The sequence below is a fragment of the Pongo abelii genome, chromosome 3, assembly GCF_028885655.2.
Source record: "Pongo abelii isolate AG06213 chromosome 3, NHGRI_mPonAbe1-v2.0_pri, whole genome shotgun sequence".
NCBI classification, from domain to species: domain Eukaryota; kingdom Metazoa; phylum Chordata; class Mammalia; order Primates; family Hominidae; genus Pongo; species Pongo abelii.
Window position 1 is genome coordinate 26,340,572 of NC_071988.2, and position 19,875 is coordinate 26,360,446.

The following is a 19,875-nucleotide window of genomic DNA, read 5'->3' on the forward strand; positions in this document are numbered from 1 at the left end:
GGGCTCTGAGTCTCCCCCATGTCTCCTAGGTCAGAGCTTCTTGTATTTTATGTGCACACAATCATTGGGGTTTTTCTGTCACAGTGAAAATTCTAATATAGTAGGTCTGAGTTGGGGTCTGAGTTTTTGTATTTCTGATAAGTTCTTGAGGGAAACCAGTCAGCTGACCGCTTTGTGAATATCACAGTCCTAGTTCATATTCCTTACGGGGCTGTCTATGAAATTGTCTCTATTTGGAGTCAGAAGCAGAAAATCTCATCCAAAGCCTAAAAACATTCTGAATCATTATGATGTTTACTTTGCATCAAGAAAAGCAATGACAAGTGGTTACTAATGAAAATAAGCTGTTGAAGGGAAATGCCAATTAGATAGAAACAATTCAGCTTTCATCTCACATCAAGGACAAAATTAATCATGCATGCTATTTCCAACAAAAATGCTTTAAGTAAATTATTTAGTATTTATATTTTGTAGTGGTGCATGCCTAATAAAATCAATGGTTGCAGGGCATGGTTAACTGGCATCCTTCAGAATCTAGACCTGCTGCCCTACTATAGGACTTGGTGTTTGGAAAATCCTGATCTTTTTGGAGAAGGGACAGAGGTTTACACTGTAGTTTCTCTGTGGCATCCCAAAGTGTGACCTGAATATTTGCAGTTATCTAATCCAGGCTTGTTAAAGGTCCGTGTTCTTAGGCAGAAGCCCTGAACTCACTTTTACTGGAGCAGTTCATCACAATGTATGACAATTGCCTCTGTTTATTTCTTCCCTTCTAACGTGGGAATGACGGACAGTGTCTTGTTCACAGCACATGTAAATATTAAGAAACTAAAGACAGCCGGGCATGGTAGCTCACGTCTCTAATCCCAGCACTTTGGGAGCCCAGGGTGGGCAGATCATGAGGTCAGGAGTTCAAGATCATCCTGTCCAATATGGTCAAACCCCGTCTCTACTAAAAATACAAAAATTAGCTGGGTGTGGTAACCTGCACCTGTAGTCCCAGCTACTCGGGAGACTGAGGCAGGAGAATCGCTTGAAGCTGGGAGGTGGAGGAGGTTGCAGTGAGCTGAGATCGCACCATTGTACTTCAGCCTAGGCAACAAGAGCAAAACTCCATCTCAAAAAAATAAAAAAAAAAGAAAAAAAAGAAACTAAAGACATATTTTTTGATAGAAAGAGTGAAACTTTCTTGAGAAGAAGTTCCATCTGCTAACCCTGATCATATTGTCGTCTGCCTTGCAGAATTCATCTGAAGCTTCTTCCACTGCCAGACAGATCTTCCTGCATCAGGTCCGGTGCTGCCCCTGACATGAAATGCTCAAAATTTCTAGACATTAAAACACTCTGAAGAATTGAAAGGTAATTCAAAAAGGAAAAATAATGACTGTCCTCAATGTGTGTGTGTGTGTATATATGCACACCTACCTGCCTGTGTGTGCTTGTTTAGATGATAAGAAAAATACTAAGAAAGTCTCGATAATTGAAACACTATGGAATTGATACAAGCCAAGAAGCAGACCCAAATACACACAGAGAATGAATAGTTTATCCACTAGATGGCTTAGGAAAAAAACGACTACTTAGTAAAACAACAAATTAAGTTAAATATGTTTTCATATTACACAAACAGAAAACAAAAAATCCAGATGGCTTATTTAAAGAAATATTAACAAATAAAACAATAAAAGATCTATAATAAAATGTAGGTAAACATATTTTTGGAGTTTGAAAGACATTTTTAACAAAGAAAGAAAACACAAAGGGAAAGAGGAATATATTTGAATGCATACAATTTGAACATAAATTTGAAACTGATTGTCATCTTTGATACAATGCCGGTGGATTTCCAATGTTAGTAGAATGTAAGAAATAAATATTCTCATATAATGCTGGATGGACTATGAAATATACTTACATTATTGAAGTGTGATTTGGCAAACAATGTCAAAACCTGTAAATTTTACGTTCTATTTGATGCAGCAGTTGAATTTCTAAAAATTGGTTTTGAGAAAATTATTATAGATGTAGGCAAATATTATTTTGCAAAAAATAAGTAGAAACCATTAAATATTCAATGGTAGGGAGTTAATTTAACAGATCATTATGCATCAATGTGATGGAATACCATTCATCCATTAAAATGATGAATAAGAATATTTAATGATAAAGAGAAATATTGACAAAACATTGTTAAGTAAAGTAGAAGTAAAGCTGCATTGAAAATGTGAACCCTACTCTAAAGACTGGAAGTTTATATGTAAAAAATTAATAGTGGTTATCCTTGAGTTTAGGTATTATGGGTAATTTAAAATTCTATTTCTGCTTTTTGTGCATTTTCATATTTTTATCAATGAACATATTTTACTTCTGAAATCAGAAAGAAGTGTTCATAAAAGAATGAAATCCCCTTACAGATGAAAGTAGCATTGTTGTCATTATTAAAAATGAGCAGATGCTAATATTAATAATTGTACTAATTTAGGTCATGTTTTAAATACTGTTAATAACTATTCTTTTTCTCTGTTAAATTAGGTCTCTTAAAGTTTTTACAAAAGTACACAAAGAAACATGTTGAACAATATTTTAGTAGTCTAGATACAAAAAATGTCTCTTTATATTTGTAAAAATAGACCAGATTATGCTGTGGTAACAAACAACCCTGAACCTCAGTGTTTTTAAATATGAAGGCTTAGTTCTCATTCTGGATAAATCTCTTTTCTTCTTCTTCTTTTTTTTTTTGAGACACTTTCTTTTTTTTTTTATTATACCTTAAGTTTTAGGGTACATGTGCATAATGTGCAGGTGAGTTACATATGTATACATGTGCCATGTTGGTGTGCTGCACCCATTAACTCATCATTTAACATTAGGTATACCTCCTAATGCTATCCTTCCCCCCTCCCCCAACCCCACAACAGATCCCCGTGTGTGATGTTCCCCTTCCTGTGTCCATGTGTTCTCATTGTTCAATTCCCACCTATGAGTGAGAACATGCGGTGTTTGGTTTTTTGTCCTTGCAATAGTTTGCTGAGAATGATGGTTTCCAGCTTCATCCATGTCCTTACAAAGGACATGAACTCATCATTTTTTATGGCTGCATAGTATTCCATGGTGTATATGTGCCACATTTTCTTAATCCAGTCTATCATTGTTGGACATTTGGGCTGGTTCCAAGTCTTTGCTATTGTGAATAGTGCCACAATAAACATACGTGTGCATGTGTCTTTATAGCAGCATCATTTATAATCCTTTGGGTATATACCCAGTAACGGGATGGCTGGGTCAAATGGTATTTCCAGTTCTAGATCCTTGAAGAATCACCACACTGACTTCCACAATGGTTGAACTAGTTTACAGTCCCACCAACAGTGTAAAAGTTCCTATTTCTCCACATCCTCTCCAGTACCTGCTGTTTCCTGACTTTTTAATGATCGCCATTCTAACTGGCATGAGATGGTATCTCATTGTGGTTTTGATTTGCATTTCTCTGATTGCCAGCGATGATGAGTGTTTTTTCATGTGTCTTTTGGCTGCTTAAATGTCTTCTTTTGAGAAATGTCTGTTCATATCCTTTGCCCACTTTTTGATGGGGTTGTTTGTCTTTTTCTTGTAAATTTGTTTGAGTTCATTATAGATTCTGGCTATTAGCCCTTTGTCAGATGAGTAGATTGCAAAAATTTTTCCCATTCTGTAGGTTGCCTGTTCACTCTGATGGTAGTTTCTTTTGCTGTGCAGAAGCTCTTGAGTTTAATTAGATCCCATTTGTCAATTTTGGCTTTTGTTGCCATTGCTTTTGGTGTTTTCGACATGAAGTTCTTGCCCATGCCTATGTTCTGAATGGTATTGCCTAGGTTTTCTTCTAGGGTTTTTATGGTTTCAGGTCTAACATTTAAGTCTTTAATCCATCTTGAATTAATTTTAGTATAAGGTGTAAGGAAGGGATCCAGTTTCAGCTTTCTACATATGGCTAGCCAGTTTTCCCAGCACCATTTATTAAATAGGGAATCCTTTCCCCATTGCTTGTTTTGGTCAGGTTTGTCAAAGATCAGACAGTTTTAGTCATGGGGCATTATTTCTGAGGGCTCTGTTCTGTTCCATTGGTCTATATCTCTGTTTTGGTACCAGTACCATGCTGTTTTGGTTACTGTAGCCTTGCAGTATAGTTTGAAGTCAGGTAGCATGATGCCTCCAGCTTTGTTCTTTTGGCTTAGGATTGACTTGGCAATGCGGGCTCTTTTTTGGTTCCAATTGAACTTTAAAGTAGTTTTTTCCAATTCTGTGAAGGAAGTCATTGGTGGCTTGATGGGGATGGCATTGAATCTATAAATTACCTTGGGAAGGATGGCCATTTTCACAATATTGATTCTTCCTACCCATGAGCATGGGATGTTCTTCCATTTGTTTCTATCCTCTTTTATTTCATTGAACAGTGGTTTGTAGTTCTCCTTGAAGAGGTCCTTCACATCCCTTGTAAGTTGGATTCTTAGGCATTTTATTCTCTTTGAAGCAATTGTGAATGGGAGTTCACTCATGATTTGGCTCTCTGTTTGTCTGTTATTGGTGTATAAGAATGCTTGTGATTTTTGCACATTGATTTTGTATCCTGAGACTTTGCTGAAGTTGCCTATCAGCTTAAGGAGATTTTGGGCTGAGACGATGGCATTTTCTAGATATACAATCATGTCATCTGCAAACAGGGACAATTTGACTTCCTCTTTTCCTAATTGAATACCCTTTATTTCCTTCTCCTGCCTAATTGCCCTGGCCAGAACTTCCAACACTATGTTGAATAGGAGTGGTGAGAAAGGGCATCCCTGTCTTGTGCCAGTTTTCAAAGGGAATGCTTCCAGTTTTTGCCCATTCAGTATGATATTGGTTGTGGGTTTGTCATAGATAGCTCTTATTATTTTGAGATACGTCCCATCAATACTTAATTTATTGAGAGTTTTTAGCATGAAGGTTGTTGAATTTTGTCAAAGGCCTTTTCTGCATCTATTGAGATAATTATATGGTTTTTGTCTTTGGTTCTGTTTATATGCTGGATTATGTTTATTGATGTGTGTATATTGAACCAGCCTTGCATCCCAGGGATGAAGCCCACTTGATCATGGTGGATAAGCTTTTTGATGTGCTGCTGGATTCTGTTTGCCAGTATTTTATTGAGGATTTTTGCATTGATGTTGATCAGGGATATTGGTCTAAAATTCTCTTTTTTTGTTGTGTCTCTGCCAGGCTTTGGTATCAGGATGATGCTGGCCTCATAAAATGAGTTAGGGAGGATTCCCTCTTTTTCTATTGATTGGAATAGTTTCAGAAGGAATGGTACCAGTTCCTCCTTGTACCTCTGGTAGAATTTGGCTGTGAATCCATCTGGTCCTGGACTTTTTTTGGTTGGTAAGCTATTAATTATTGCCTCATTTCAGAGCCTGTTATTGGTCTATTCAGAGATTCAACTTCTTCCTGGTTTAGTCTTGGGAGGGTGTATGTGTCGAGGAATTTATCCATTTCTTCTAGATTTTCTAGTTTATTTGCATAGAGGTGTCTATAGTATTCTCTGACAGTAGTTTGTATTTCTGTGGGATCGGTTGTGATATCCCCTTTATCATTTTTTATTGCATCTATTTGATTCTTCTCTCTTTTCTTCTTTATTAGTCTTGCTAGCCATCTAGGAATTTTGTTGATCTTTTCAAAAAACCAGCTCCTGGGTTCATTGATTTTTTGAAGGGTTTTTTGTGTCTCTATCTCCTTCAGTTCTTCTCTGATCTTAGTTATTTCTTGCCTTCTGCTAGCTTTTGAATGTGTTTGCTCTTGCTTCTCTAGTTCTTTTAATTGTGATGTTAAGGTGTCAATTTTAGATCTTTCCTGCTTTCTCTTGTGAGCATTTAGTGCTGTAAATTTCCCTCTACACACTGCTTTGAATGTGTCCCAGAGATTCTGGTATGTTGTGTCTTTGTTCTCGTTGGTTTCAAAGAACGCCTTTATTTCCGCCTTCATTTCATTATGTACCCAGTAGTCATTCAGGAGCAGGTTGTTCAGTTTCCATGTAGTTGAGCGGTTTTGAGTGAGTTTCTTAATCCTGACTTCTAGTTTGATTGCACTGTGGTCTGAGAGACAGTTTGTTGTAATTTCTGTTCTTTTACATTTGCTGAGGAGTGTTTTACTTCCAACTATGTGGTCAATTTTGGAATAAGTGTGGTGTGGTGCTGAGAAGAATGTATATTCTCTTGATTTGGGGTGGAGCTTTGAGACAGACTTTCACTCTTTGTTGCCCAGACTGGAGTGCAGTGGCTTGAGCTCGGCTCACTACAACCTCCGCCTATCAGGTTCAAGCAGTTCTCCTATCTCAGCCTCCCAGGTAGCTGGGATTACTGGTGCCCTCCACCGCTCCTGGCTAATTTTTGTATTTTTAGTAGAGACGGGGTTTCACCATGTTGGCCAGGCTGGCCTCGAACTCCTGACCTCAGGTGATCCACCTGCCTTGGCCTCCCAAAGTGCTGGGATTACAGGGGTGAGCCACCATACCCTGCCTATTCTGGATAAATTTCTATTGTGGAATTTTGAATGGAGGTGGGGAAGCAGGAAATCAGCCCATCTTGGTCACTCAGAGATCCACTGTCTTGAATGTTGTCAGAAACTGACACAGTTAAGTGAAATGCAACAGGATCTCATACTGGCTCAGAAATGACATAAGATGTGTTTGTTCATGACATGTTAGCCAAAATTAGCTATGTGGTCCCATACATCATAAGTGGCCAGGAAGATGGAAAGCCAGAAATATTTGGTGAATAGCATTCATAATTTCCTTCTTTCTTGACTTGGACAGTGGGTCTACAACTAAAATCTGAAGACTAGGAGGCTGTGATCTGGCAATTACCTTGAGAAAAGCTGAAACAATTAGCATAAGCAAATAAAAAGAGATGCAACAGAGAAAATATTGAGCATATTTCTAGAGGAGGTTAAATTTCCTGCATTTCTCTTTCCTTCTCTTTCCTCACTATGATTAACATGAAATTCTATAGGCTGCTCTTTGATAATGTGATTCACTTCAGTGATTACAATTAAAAACTGTAGTGTTTTATGTATTTTGAAAGATACCTCTATTCCTCTGCCCACCAGCAGGGTTATACAATGTTTTATCCGTTTATTTCCAACAGAAGCCACATGTTTACCATGCTGGTAATCTTCTGCAGATGTGTCTTGCTGCTTCAAAATGTTATCATGCAGTATTATTATAGTTCCTATTGTAGAACCATCCTCCTATGGCTCATTTTAAGTTTTGTCTATTCTGAATTCTCTATAGGGAGTTTTGTTTTAAAACGAACCTTCCCAGTTAACAAGGACTAGGTTAAAGTGAGAAATGTAATGACTGTTCTATTGTAAGGTAAAACAGTCTTACAAATATCTGAACCAGTAGGCCAATCTAATTAATTAATCTAATCTAATTACTTAATTGGACTAGCCAAAAGCAGTATGCGGAGATTAGGACACAAAGGTGGTCTAACTGTGTAGCAGCTGGATCCGAGGTTTGCCAGCGAGCTCTAGTAGGATTCCAGATGTTCCTGTCCAATCCCAGGATTAGAAATGTCAACTGATGTCAACCCTGCCAAAAGATGTTATTTCTTTAGTGCTGGAATATCTCCCATCAGTTAGCCTCCAATGAAAGTGATGAGTGATTCTCGTTTGCCATTTTTTTTTTTCCCTTTCAGGAATGATCCTGAGAAAGCAAAACACACCAACAGCAGGTAGCAAATAAAATAAAAACTGCTTAGCTTGATGCCATGTAAATTCTATTTTCTTTGCATTCTGGTCAACATAAAATGCAATATTAATGGATAAATTGAAAAGCTTGTATGACTTCAGAGAGGATCACTGGAGTACTAGTCATAAATGGCTAGAGGTTTTAAAAGAGTAAGGATTTGAAGCTTACAAGATCAGCCAGATACAGTAGAAAGGTCATGGGTATTTGGATGAGACATGTAGTACTTTCAGCCATATGTCATTAGTTCAGAACTTTCTTATGAGCTCCGGACCCTCGTTATGAGTAATTGTCCCACAGATAGTACACATTCAACATGTCCTAAGTGGAACTCATGTTTCCTTTTAACCTTTGTCTCCCCTTCCTCCCACTCTGTCTCTTCCTACTGTGGTGGCTGTGGGAGTAAGAACACTTCAACCAATGTGGGCAATAATCTTGATTCTTTCTTGCCATCAAATCCAATCAGACTCTATGGCAGACACTCACAGCTACCTACCCAATATCCATTCTTCCTTTCTTTCCTACTCAGAACACTGAGTTTGCTTAAGTGCAGTAATATAATCCAATAAAAATACTCACCCCTTGAGACTCTAGGGGTGATCATATAACCCGCTATCAGCCAGTGGGATAAGAGTGGAAGTCTCTTAGAACTTTTGAGAATCCTATCTTTTTCCTGATATTAAATAACAGGCTAAGTTGGCTCAAACTTTTTGCCTCCCTCTTTCTCATTTCCTTTCCTGAATGCAGAAACAATGCCTGCAGATAGAACACAGGTTTTTCAACCATGAAGATAAAAGCCACATGCTTTAGATGATAGAGCAGGAAGCTAGGAAGAACCTAATCTTTGACGGCTTCCTTGAGTAGATACAGATTCTTGGACAGTCTATACCAAGACTTTTGTAATGTAAGAAAACTAAAACTTATTTGGTTGAGCCATTGCAGTGGATTTCTATTACATGAAACCGAATGCAATTTGCTATGGTTTGAATATTGGTCTGCTCCAAAACTCTTGTTAAAATGCAATCCCCAATGTTGGCAGTATTGGGAGTTATGGTTGTTAAGAGGTGACTGTTAAGGCTTGGCCTTCATGAATGAATTAATTAATTCATGAATTCATGTCATGGGAGTGGAACTGGTGGCTTTATAAGAAGATGAAGAAAAATCTGAGCTAGCACACTCAGTTCCCTTGTCGTGTGATGTCCTGTACCACTTTGGGACTCTGCAGACTAGCAAGAAGGTCCTTACCAGATAAGTTCCCTTAACCTTGGACTTCCCAGCCTTCAAACTGTAAGAAATAAATTTTATTTCTTCATTACCCAGTTTTAGGTATTCTGTTATAAACAACAAAAAATGAACTGAAACACAACCCTAACTACACAACCCCCATGTTTGTTGTCTTTACCTATGCAATATCTCTCAGATCTCTCTGCTTCTCTCCATCCCCACTGTCTTTTCTTTGGTTTAGATCATTATCCCCTTTTTCCAGAGTTTACTGCAATAGCCTCCTAGTTATGCTTTCTGCCATCAGTACTGTTCTTTTTCTGGATTGCCCTTAATGTGTCCAGAGTGTTCAAAAATGCAATATTAATCTTTTATGCCTTGCTTAGAGCAGTTCAGTGTTTCCTTATGACTTTGTACATAAGCCTGAACTCTTCATCATGACTTACAGGGCCCTGTACACCTTCCTAACCTCATCTCTTGTCACTCTCTGCCTTGAACTCTGTACTCAAGCCATGTTTAACTTCCAGTTCCTTAAATACATCATATTCTTTCTGTTTTGGGACTTTTGCAAATGCAGGTCCTCACTTACTGTCTAATCTTCTGATTGGCTAACTCCTACTTATTCTATAGTCCTCAGTAGCTGGATACACAGGGGGATACTCATTTAATGAGATAGAGAAGACTTAAGAAAGAAGCATTTGGTTTTAAATGTGTTAAGTTTGGAATATTGATTAACAATCAAAGTTGAGATGTCCAGAATACAGTTCAATACAGGAGTTGGAAGCTAAGAGGAAAAGTCACAGCTGGAGATACACCTTCAGGAGTCATCAACATCAAGATTATATTTGAAAACATGGAAAGAATGAGAGCAGTTGGTGAAGGAATAGAGATAAGAAGGGTGCAGGACCAAGCAACACTTGGTGGTCTAAGGAAGGGGGAGCTGTCAAAGGAGAGTCTTTAGTCTACTGCATTGTAGTTTTTGTAGTTTGTTTCTTTTTACCAATATCTAGAGCTGCACTCCAAGCTCCATGAAAGTAGTGTCCATATCTGTTTGATTTACCATTTTATCCTTGGTGTCCAGCAAAATGCCTGCTATGTAGTAGCCATTCAGTGTAACTTTCTTCAAGGAAATAACAGACATGAATTCAACTCCTGCCTACATTATTAACGGAGAACCTGTACACCTTGTTTCTTATTTCTGTAAGAAGACTAAATAAAATAGTTTTTAAGATTCTTTTCAGTTCTAAAATCCTGATTTTAGAGTGCCTGTGTTCTATACCCAGCCAGCCAACATCCCAGATTTCTGCATCTATCCTGTGATTTGGGATTAGTAAATGTATCCACTGGTAAGTTAGAAAGTGAAATGTTTTGATGTGCCTGTGTTCTATACCCAGCAATCAACATCCCAGATTTCTGCATCTGTCCTGTGATTTGGGATTAGTAAATGTATCCGCTGGTAAGTTAGAAAGTGAAACGTTTTGATGTGGCTTCTGATATATAATTTTCCCTCTAGGCTACTAGTGTCCTCTTCTCTGAAGTGAGGGATTTTGACTGCAGCGCCTCTACAGCCCCTCACAGCTTAAAAATTCTGCATTCCATTGTAGGGGAGGCTAAAAATCGCACTACCTTAGTTCTTATGTGAGATCTTTGGCTGTGTCTAGGAACTAGATTGATGCAACACAGACTGACCAGAGAAAAGCATACAAGCTTTATTAATTTCACATGTACATGGGGATCTTCACAAGAGAGCAACATCTGAAGGAATAGCCAAAGCAAGATGCTTTTATATTTTGTAGGCAAATAGTGATACATCCATGAAGAAATGACAGGACAAAGGGATCTCTAGGCTAGGAGCAGTAAATTCTAAGGGTATCACTAGGAGATATATTGGGGGTGTAAAGCTAGTGGAAGATAAGGGTTACTTCAGGGAGTTTATTCAGGCCCACAGCAGCAACAATATCCTCTCTGGTGATCAGGGGTTATTTTCTCACCCTGGTATGGGGAAAGGCACCCCTCCCAAAGGAATTCTTATGGCTTGCTGTAGGAAATGGCAGATCAGATAGCTTTTTCTACAAGTACAGTTTCTACAATATTTTTTGCATGAAATAATCAATATACAAAGCAGGCATATTTTGGGATGGCATGTGTATTAGTCTGTTCTGATGCTGCTAATAAAGATATGCCTGAGACTGGGTAATATATAAAGGAAAGAGGTTTAATTGACTCACAGTTCCACATGGCTGGGAAGACCTCACAATCATGGTGGAGGGCGAAAGGAGAGCAAGACACATCTTACATGGTGGCAGGCAAGGCAAGAGAGCTTTTGCAGGGGAACTCCCCTTTTTGTAAAACCATCAGATCTTATGTGACTTATTTACTCTCATGAGAACAGCACAGGAAAAGCCCATCCTCAAGATTCAATTACCTCCCACCAGGTCCCTCCCATGACTTGTGGGAATTATGGTGGGAGCTGCAATTCAAGATGAGATTTAGGTGGAGACACAGCCAAACCATATCAGCATGTCCCTAGCTCCTTCACCATATATATTGGAAAGAATATTAATAAGAGCTAACTTGGATTTTCTGCCTTTTGTGGGCTTCATACTTTCCCAAGTCATTTCTTGGAAATAATTTCTTTGAATTATCCTTTTATTATGGGCTTCATTTTATCTCCCCCACAGTCTGTATGTTGAAGCTCTAACCCCCAGTACCTCAGAATGTGACTGGACTTGGAGATAAGGCCTTGTCTTAGACCATTTTTTAATTGCTTATGTCAGAATATATAAGACTAATTTATTTTTAAAAAGAAATTTATTTCTTAAGTTATGGAGGCTGGGAAGTCCTAGGTTGAGGGACTGCATCCAGCGAGGGCCTTCTTGCTGGTGAGGACACTCTGCAGAGTCCCAAGGCAGCTCAGGGCATCACATGGAAGGGACTGAGTGTGCTGGCTGAGGTCTCTCTTCCTCTTCTTATAAAGCCAACAGTCCCACTTTCATGATAATCCGTTGATCCATTAACCCATTAATCCATTAATCCATGAATAGATTAATCCATTTATGAGGGTATAGCCCTCATGATTACCTCTTGAAGGACCCACCTCTCCACACTGCCATGTTGGAAACGAAATTTCAACAATGAGTCTCATGGGGCACAAACATTCAACCTGTCACAGGTCCTTAAAGAGGCAATTTAGTTAAAATAAGGTTATTAGGGTGAATCCTAATCTAATATGACTTGTGTCTTTATAAGAAAAGATTAAGAGAGACAAGAAAATGAGAGAGAAAGGATGAGAGCAAGAGAATGAAAGAGAGAGGAAAGACCAGGCATGTGCACACACAAATCACTACGTGAACACATAAATGAGAAGGCAACCGTCTGAAAGCCAATGAGAGAGGCCTCAAAGAAATTAAACCTGCTGACACTTCGATCTTGGACTTCCAGCCTCCAGAACTGTGAGGAAATACATTTCTGTTGTTTAAGCCACCCAATCTGTGACATTTTGTTATATCAGCTCTAGCAAACTCATACACCACTTAATACATGTACAAATCTTGTGAGTTTGATATTCTTTTCCTAACCACATTTACAGGTGAGGACACAGAGTTCAGTGAGGTGAAGTGATGCAGTTCGCTCATGGTCTTAACCACCATACTCTAATTGAAGCAATGAAGGTGGAAGTGAAGTAAGAAGACCAAGCTTGTAAGCCAATAATAACGAACACCTGTTGAACGTTTGATAGGCATAATTGTATGCAATTTATATGTATGAATTTATTCTTCATAATGCTAGTTGTTAGCTATTGCTGACTAACAAATTATCACATAAATCATAAATCATCCAACAGTTGCTTAAAACCACATTTATTATCTAACAGGTTTTATGAGTAAAAAAATATGGTGACATCTTGGCTGGGTACCTCTTACTCTGAGCCTCTCATAAAACCGTATTCAAGATCTCAGATGGAGGTGTAGTCCTTGCAGGGCCCTTGCAGGGCTCACACCGTGCTTGTTGGAAGGATTTAGTTTCTTACAAACGATTGGACTGAGGGTCTCAGGTCATCACTGGGTGTTGGCCAGAGGCCTCCCTAAGTTCCTTGCCATGTGTACCTCTCCATTGGACATCTCTCAACGTGGACGCTGGCTTTCATCAGAGCAAGCAAGAGACAACAGAATGGAAGAGCAAGACAGAAGTTTCAGTCGTCGTGTAACCCAATCTCAGAAGTGACATCCCCTTGATTTTGCCATATTTCATTGATGAGAAGCAAGTCATTAGGTCCAGCCTATACTTAAGTGGAGGTGAATACAGAAGGACATGTATACCAGGAGGTTGGCGAACAGGTTGTCTACTATGGATGAGCGAAGCAGAGGCACAGAAACGTCAAACAACTTGCTCAAAGTCACACAGCCAGTAAATGGCAAAGACAGGATTCGAACCAAGCTAGTCAACTCTGGGTCCTGTGTTCTTCTGCTTTACGCTACAATGCTTCACTATGCGTAATACATCAAATGCTATCAGCAAATATTGGAAAAAAACCTTTGGAGTAGTCGTAATGGACCAAATCCAGAGTTGCCCTGTACTATTGCAAAATCAGTTATTGTGTTGGGGGCTGAAGGGGGAGCAGTCTGTAGCAGCAGTCAGCCAACCTTTTTTGTAAAGGGCCGTATAGTATTTAAAGCATTGTCCATATGGTTTCTGTGTCCAACTATTCAACTCTACTGCTGTAGCTCGAAAGCAGACATAGATAGTAGTTAAATCCATGGGTGTGGTTGTGTTCCAGTGAAATTTTACTTACAAAAACAGGGAGCAGGCTGGATTTGCCTGCGGACTACAGTGTGCCAACCCCTGGTCTGAATCACTGTGGGCACATAGATGTGCCAAGGAATTCTTAATGTTGTTAAAGCTAGGATGACTTGCTTTATTGAGATCTCAGGAGTCACTGAACCAAAAAATGCAGCAGAAACCATTTCAAAGCAATAGAAGCAAAGAAGGTTGATGTATTATTCCTTGATCCCTATTCCCCTCAAGACACCCCCAGAGTGCATTTAGCCTTTGCCACTCTATGCACCTTGAACAACTTGTTTCACTTTAGGGGAAGGGATGCTTCCTTGAATTTTCTTTTAGGCTTTCATCCTATTGTATTCTGGTTAGTTCTTTCTTTGCCCAATGCCTGAGTCCTTTTCCCTTCTTATCAAGCTCCTTGCCCCAGGTCTGGTGTTTTTCAGGTTGTTAACATCTTTGCATTATACCCAAGGTTTCTCTTGTAGTTCCCATTATGTTCCCTTAGGTGGAAAGGATCAATTTTCCCTGGGAGTTTCCTAAGTTTCCTAACTCCTGAAGAAGAATGCTCAAAAACTCTAGGTGACACCTTGGGCAGAGGCATATCATAGAACTTACCTAAAATTAAGAGTGAGCCCTGGACCCTAGTGAGTTCTAATTTTGAAAGATGTCTCTATCAAACAGACAGGATATAGGAAGCAAGGGATGGAGTGGTTTGCCTCATTTGGGGAGCAGACTCAAGAATGTGAAGTTTCATAAAACCAAGCCCACTGGGTGACAATATATAACTTCACAAATGGTCCCCGATAAACTTTTAAAATGTAATCTAAAAAGTTAACTACTTATGTCAGGGTTTCATCACATAGCAAACCAGTAATTCTACTTTTAGTGTGTTTTCTTTCTCACTGGAAAAAATTATCTGCTAGGAAAAAAATATTTGCAGCCACTGCCTTAGTCTTTATATTCTGAGTCTTTATATATATATTTAATTCATATTAAACATATAATATAATATTTAATTCATATTAAACATATAATATAATATTTAATTCATACTAAACATATAATATTTAATTCATATTAAACATATAATATTTAATTCATATTAAACATATAATATAATATTTAATTCATATTAAACATATGTTTAATTCATATTGAACATATAATGTTTAATTCATATTGAACATATAATGTTTAATCATATTGAACATATAATGTTTAATCATATTGAACATATAATGTTTAATCATATTGAACATATAATGTTTAATTCAGATTGAACATATAATGTTTAATTCAGATTGAACTATAATGTTTAATTCAGATTGAACATATAATGTTTAATTCAGATTGAACATATAATGTTTAATTCATATTGAACATATAATGTTTAATTCATATTGAACTATAATGTTTAATTCATATTGAACATATAATGTTTAATTCATATTGAACATATGTTTAATTCATATTGAACATATAATGTTTAATTCATATTGAACATATGTTTAATTCACATTGAACATATAATGTTTAATTCACATTGAACATATAATGTTTAATTCACATTGAACATATAATGTTTAATTCACATTGAACATATAATGTTTAATTCACATTGAACATGTAATGTTTAATTCACATTGAACATGTAATGTTTAATTCACATTGAACATGTAATGTTTAATTCACATTGAACATGTAATGTTTAATTCACATTGAACATGTAATGTTTAATTCACATTGAACATGTAATGTTTAATTCACATTGAACATGTAATGTTTAATTCACATTGAACATGTAATGTTTAATTCACTTTGAACATGTAATGTTTAATTCATTTTGAACATGTAATGTTTAATTCATTTTGAACATGTAATGTTTAATTCATATTGAATATATAATGTTTAATATACTTTACATATTAAAGCTGCTGGTAACAGCTTTAGTGGTGATATGATCAACAATTCCCTAGATATTTGCCTAGGGCATTGTTAGTCTTTTATACATATTTATTTCATTTTATTTTGAGCCTTGGACCTCCTAACACTTAATAATATAATTTACTTTGATTACATTGCAGATGGGCCTTTCTCGGACTCAGTTTTAAAAATTAATGCATTTAATTTTCGTAGAAGTGTGCAACAAGACAGCAGGTGACTCAGCCAAGTGAGAGAAGGGTTCCTAATTACACTTCTAAATCAAACTGCGCTCCGAGTGCCCTTCTGGGGTTAAGTACTGCAGAAATCTAGGGCAATTGATGATTGCTGACTCAGTTTTCCCAAGCTGTAAAATGGGGAGGGGAGTATATTTTTATTCAAGACATCCTGAAGTTTCCAAATATTTAACATTAATATTCACTACTCTTCCTAAAGCATAGTGTTTAGGGATGCTTAGCAATGAATGACTCCCCTTTTTCCCCCGTAGGCAGTATTCTGAATTCCACTCAGCATCATCTGCTGTTTTATTACACATTTTCTCATAATTGCTTTTGTGTAATCAGGGTTTGTAGGATAAATAAAAAAAATGACTAGTCATATTTCAAGATATGGAATCCAGGGAGCACCTCAGCATTATTTTAAGATTATTTAAAAATGGATTAATTGCATCCTTTTCTTCCTTCTCATAACAATATTTTCTCATTAGGCTGGATTTATTTATCACATTGCTTTTCATGTTGTAGTTTTTGCCATGAGAATGAATTATAGAACTTTTCAGAGACTTTTAAATGACTAGGTGATGATTTCTTCGCTGTGCCATTTGTAAGTGTCACAGTGATGAAGAAAGCAGCTTTTTAATTTTTTTTCTGCATAAGAAATTAAGATATATTTTTGGGAAGGGTGTTTTGGGATCGTGTTTCAAGGAGCAGGGTCCAATTACTAAATTTCAAGAAGGAAAATGTTTAATTAAGATGAAGCCTTGATATATTTTGCTGGAGATGGCATTTTGGAGGCAGTTGACTTTGTTGATTTACATGTTTTAAAATGTTTTGGCACTTGGCTGGAAGTAGGATCTTTTAAGTCTGGAGTTCTAGGCAAGAAAATAAACATGAATGAATTCAGAGATGAACATGAGTTTACCATAAGAGTACTTAACTAAGCACCAGCCTGATTAATGGGGTGAAATCCCACCTCTACTAAAAATACAAAATGAGCTGGGCGTGGTGTCGCATGTCTGTAATCCCAGCTAGCAGGGAGTCTGAGGCAGAATTGCTTGAACCTGGGAGGTGGAGGTTGCAATGAGCTGAGATCGTAGCAACTGAACTCCAGCCTGGGTGACAGAGTGAGACTCTGTCTCAACAAACACACACACAAACAAACAAAGTGGAAATACTTTTGCTTAAAAATCCCAAAGCAGGCTCTTGATTTTAAAAGGGGTCCTGATAAGTAATTAACATTCTGTTGTAGGGAATTGAAAAATAGAGACAGAGATCATATGGAATTTTCTAAATAGAAGCCTTAAGAGTGGAGGAAATGGAAATTCATGAAAGAAGGTAATAATGGATTTCAAAAACACTTGAGGTTCACTGTGACCCAGAAGAAATGATGGGGGTTGAAAAGGTATGAAAAGGGGATTCATTAGAGACTTGCTCCCCAGAGCATAGTCCATGAGCTGGCAGGCACCATTGACATCACCTGGAGTTTGCTAGAAATGCGCGGTCTTGGGCCTCACCAGAGACCAAGCACATTTTAACAAGATTCTTTTGTGATGTATGTGCACATTCAGGTTTGAGAAGCACTGCTTTAGAGTAAGACACTGAAAATATTTTTCCTTTACCAATAATGCTTCAGTATATAGGGTTATATTTCCTTCACCATGTGTGGAGCCACACTATTTGATTCTACGTTGAATAATACTTGCATAAGCACCCAAATGCAAATGCTGTTTTATAATTTTGAGTTGCTGCATAGGTACATGTATAGGCAGAATCTGTTGTACTTGAAGTTAGAGTTGAGAAACAGAATGTAAAGGTCATATACATTGACAACTTAAAATAACAACAACAACGAAATGAGGGGTGAGAAGGGGAAGAAAGGTAAGGAAAAGGATAAGTAAAGGAAGTAATTTTCTTCTCTTTAATAACAAGTTGTCAATACTGGTTAAAGTTGAAAATTCAAGAAATGGAGATTGTCATATTCCAAGTTATAAAAATCTAATAATATAATCAACACAAATTGGGGGTTGAGGCAGGAAGGGAAGGTAGAAGGCAGTGTTAATGAACCAAATTATTTATCCTTCACAGCAAAGAGCTAATAGGTGCTGTCCAGGGTTGATAAATCATGAAATAAAGGCAGGAGCATGTAGCAAATATGAATCATATTTCAAAAATCCAGGTATGTGAGAAATGTTACATTTCTTTATTTCTTCAAGTCCAGTTAAATCAAATGATAATCTTTAGTTGGGATTAGGGATTCCCCCGCAACCTGTACTCATGTAGTTTAAGATTCCGCAACTTGAATAAACTTGAGAGGTTTCCTTTACGTTGGAACTTCATTTTCTTCATCAGTCTGGTAGTGATGCTACTGCTTGTCCCACCCATTTCCCAGAGTTACTATGAATTTAAATCCAATTAAATTTATAGAACATTTACTTAGCACTTAACAAGTAGCTATCAAAATAAAGAGACAAATACTACAAGTTTCTATTTACATGGAGCATAAACTCTAGTAGGCAGAGTAGAAAGACATGTACAAAAACAAATGAGTCTCTGTATGTAAAAGAATTTGGAAAACTGTGAAGTATACCACAAGACTTGTGAACAACGATGAGGCATTATTAATTTTCCCTAACATTGTCATCTTGCTCCAGACTCTCTAGTTGTTAAGGAGATAGAAATATATTCTTAGTCATGGGTCCTTGTAAATCTCTTAGTTTATAATCAGGAGTAAAAACATTGCTGCAACACTGGCTGCTCCTAAAATGAACAAATGTGCAGGAATGAATTTCTCTTTAGGCTAAAGGGAAGAAATGTGTTGCTCACGTTTTCAAAATCCATGTGTTGATTCCCCAGTTCCTGGTCCTACATGTAAGGGTGGGGACTTGGTGTAGGGAAGGGATGAGTAGGTGGAACACAGACGGTTTTTAGGGCAGTGTAGCTATTTTGTATGATACTACAGTGGTGGAAGCAGGTCATTATACATTTGTCAAAAACTCTTAGAATGTACAACATCAAGAGTGGACATTAATGTAAACTACAGACTTTGGGTGCTAGTGATGTGTCAATGGAGGTTCATCAATTGTAAACATGTGCATCATTCTCATGTGAGATGTTCATCGTGGTTAGGTTGTGTGTGTGTGTGTGTAGGGACAGAGGGTATATGAAAATGATCTATACTTCCTTTATAATTTTGCTGTGAACCTAAAATTGCCTTTAAAAGTTCATAATCTAAAAAGTATGTTATAAAATTGTCCTCTCTTGTCAGTTTCTAACACTGAAAGAGTCAGAGACTATAAAAAAGGCACTTTTTTTTGAGATAGAATCTCTCTCATTTTCCAGGCTGGATTGCAGTGGTAAGATCATGGCTCACTGCAGCCTCACACTCCTGGGCTCAAGGGATCCTCCCAACTCAGCCTCCTGAGTAGCTGGGACTACAGGTGTGCACCACAATGGCCAGCAAATACTTGTATTTTTTGTAGAGTCCGGGTTTTACCATGTTGCTTAGGCTGGTCGAACTCCTGAGCTCAAGCAATCCTCCTGTCTTGGTCTCCCAAAGTGCCGGGATCACTGGTGCAAGCCACCATGTCAGGCCAAAGACTGATCCTTTTAAAAAGGATCTTAAGGCTGGGCATGGTGGCTCACACCTGTAATCTCGGCACTTTGGAAGGCCGAGGTGGGCAGACCACCTTAGGTCAGGAGTTAGGACACCAGCCTGGGCAACATGGTGAAAGCCCATCTCTGTTTTTTTTTTAATTTTTATTTTTTTGAAACAGAGTTTTGCTCTCGTTGTCCAGGCTGGAGTGCAATGGCACAGTCTCGGTTCACTGCAACCTCTGCCTCCCAGGTTCAAGCGATTCTCCTGCCTCAGCTTCCCAAGTAGCTGGGATTACAGGCATGCTTCACCACACCCGGCTCATTTTGTATTTTTAGTAGACACAGGGTTTCATCATGTTGGTCAGG

General features: G+C 37.8%; 1 long non-coding RNA gene across 1 annotated transcript in view; it reads left to right on the forward strand.

The window, feature by feature from the left end:
- Positions 1–1,253: 1,253 nt before the first annotated feature.
- The window catches only part of LOC134761347 (uncharacterized), a 50,098-nt gene continuing 31,476 nt past the window's right edge, over positions 1,254–19,875 (forward strand). Inside the window, exon 1 of the long non-coding RNA XR_010139868.1 lies at positions 1,254–1,359. This is a non-coding gene — a long non-coding RNA (uncharacterized LOC134761347). The remainder of the gene's footprint in view (positions 1,360–19,875) is intronic.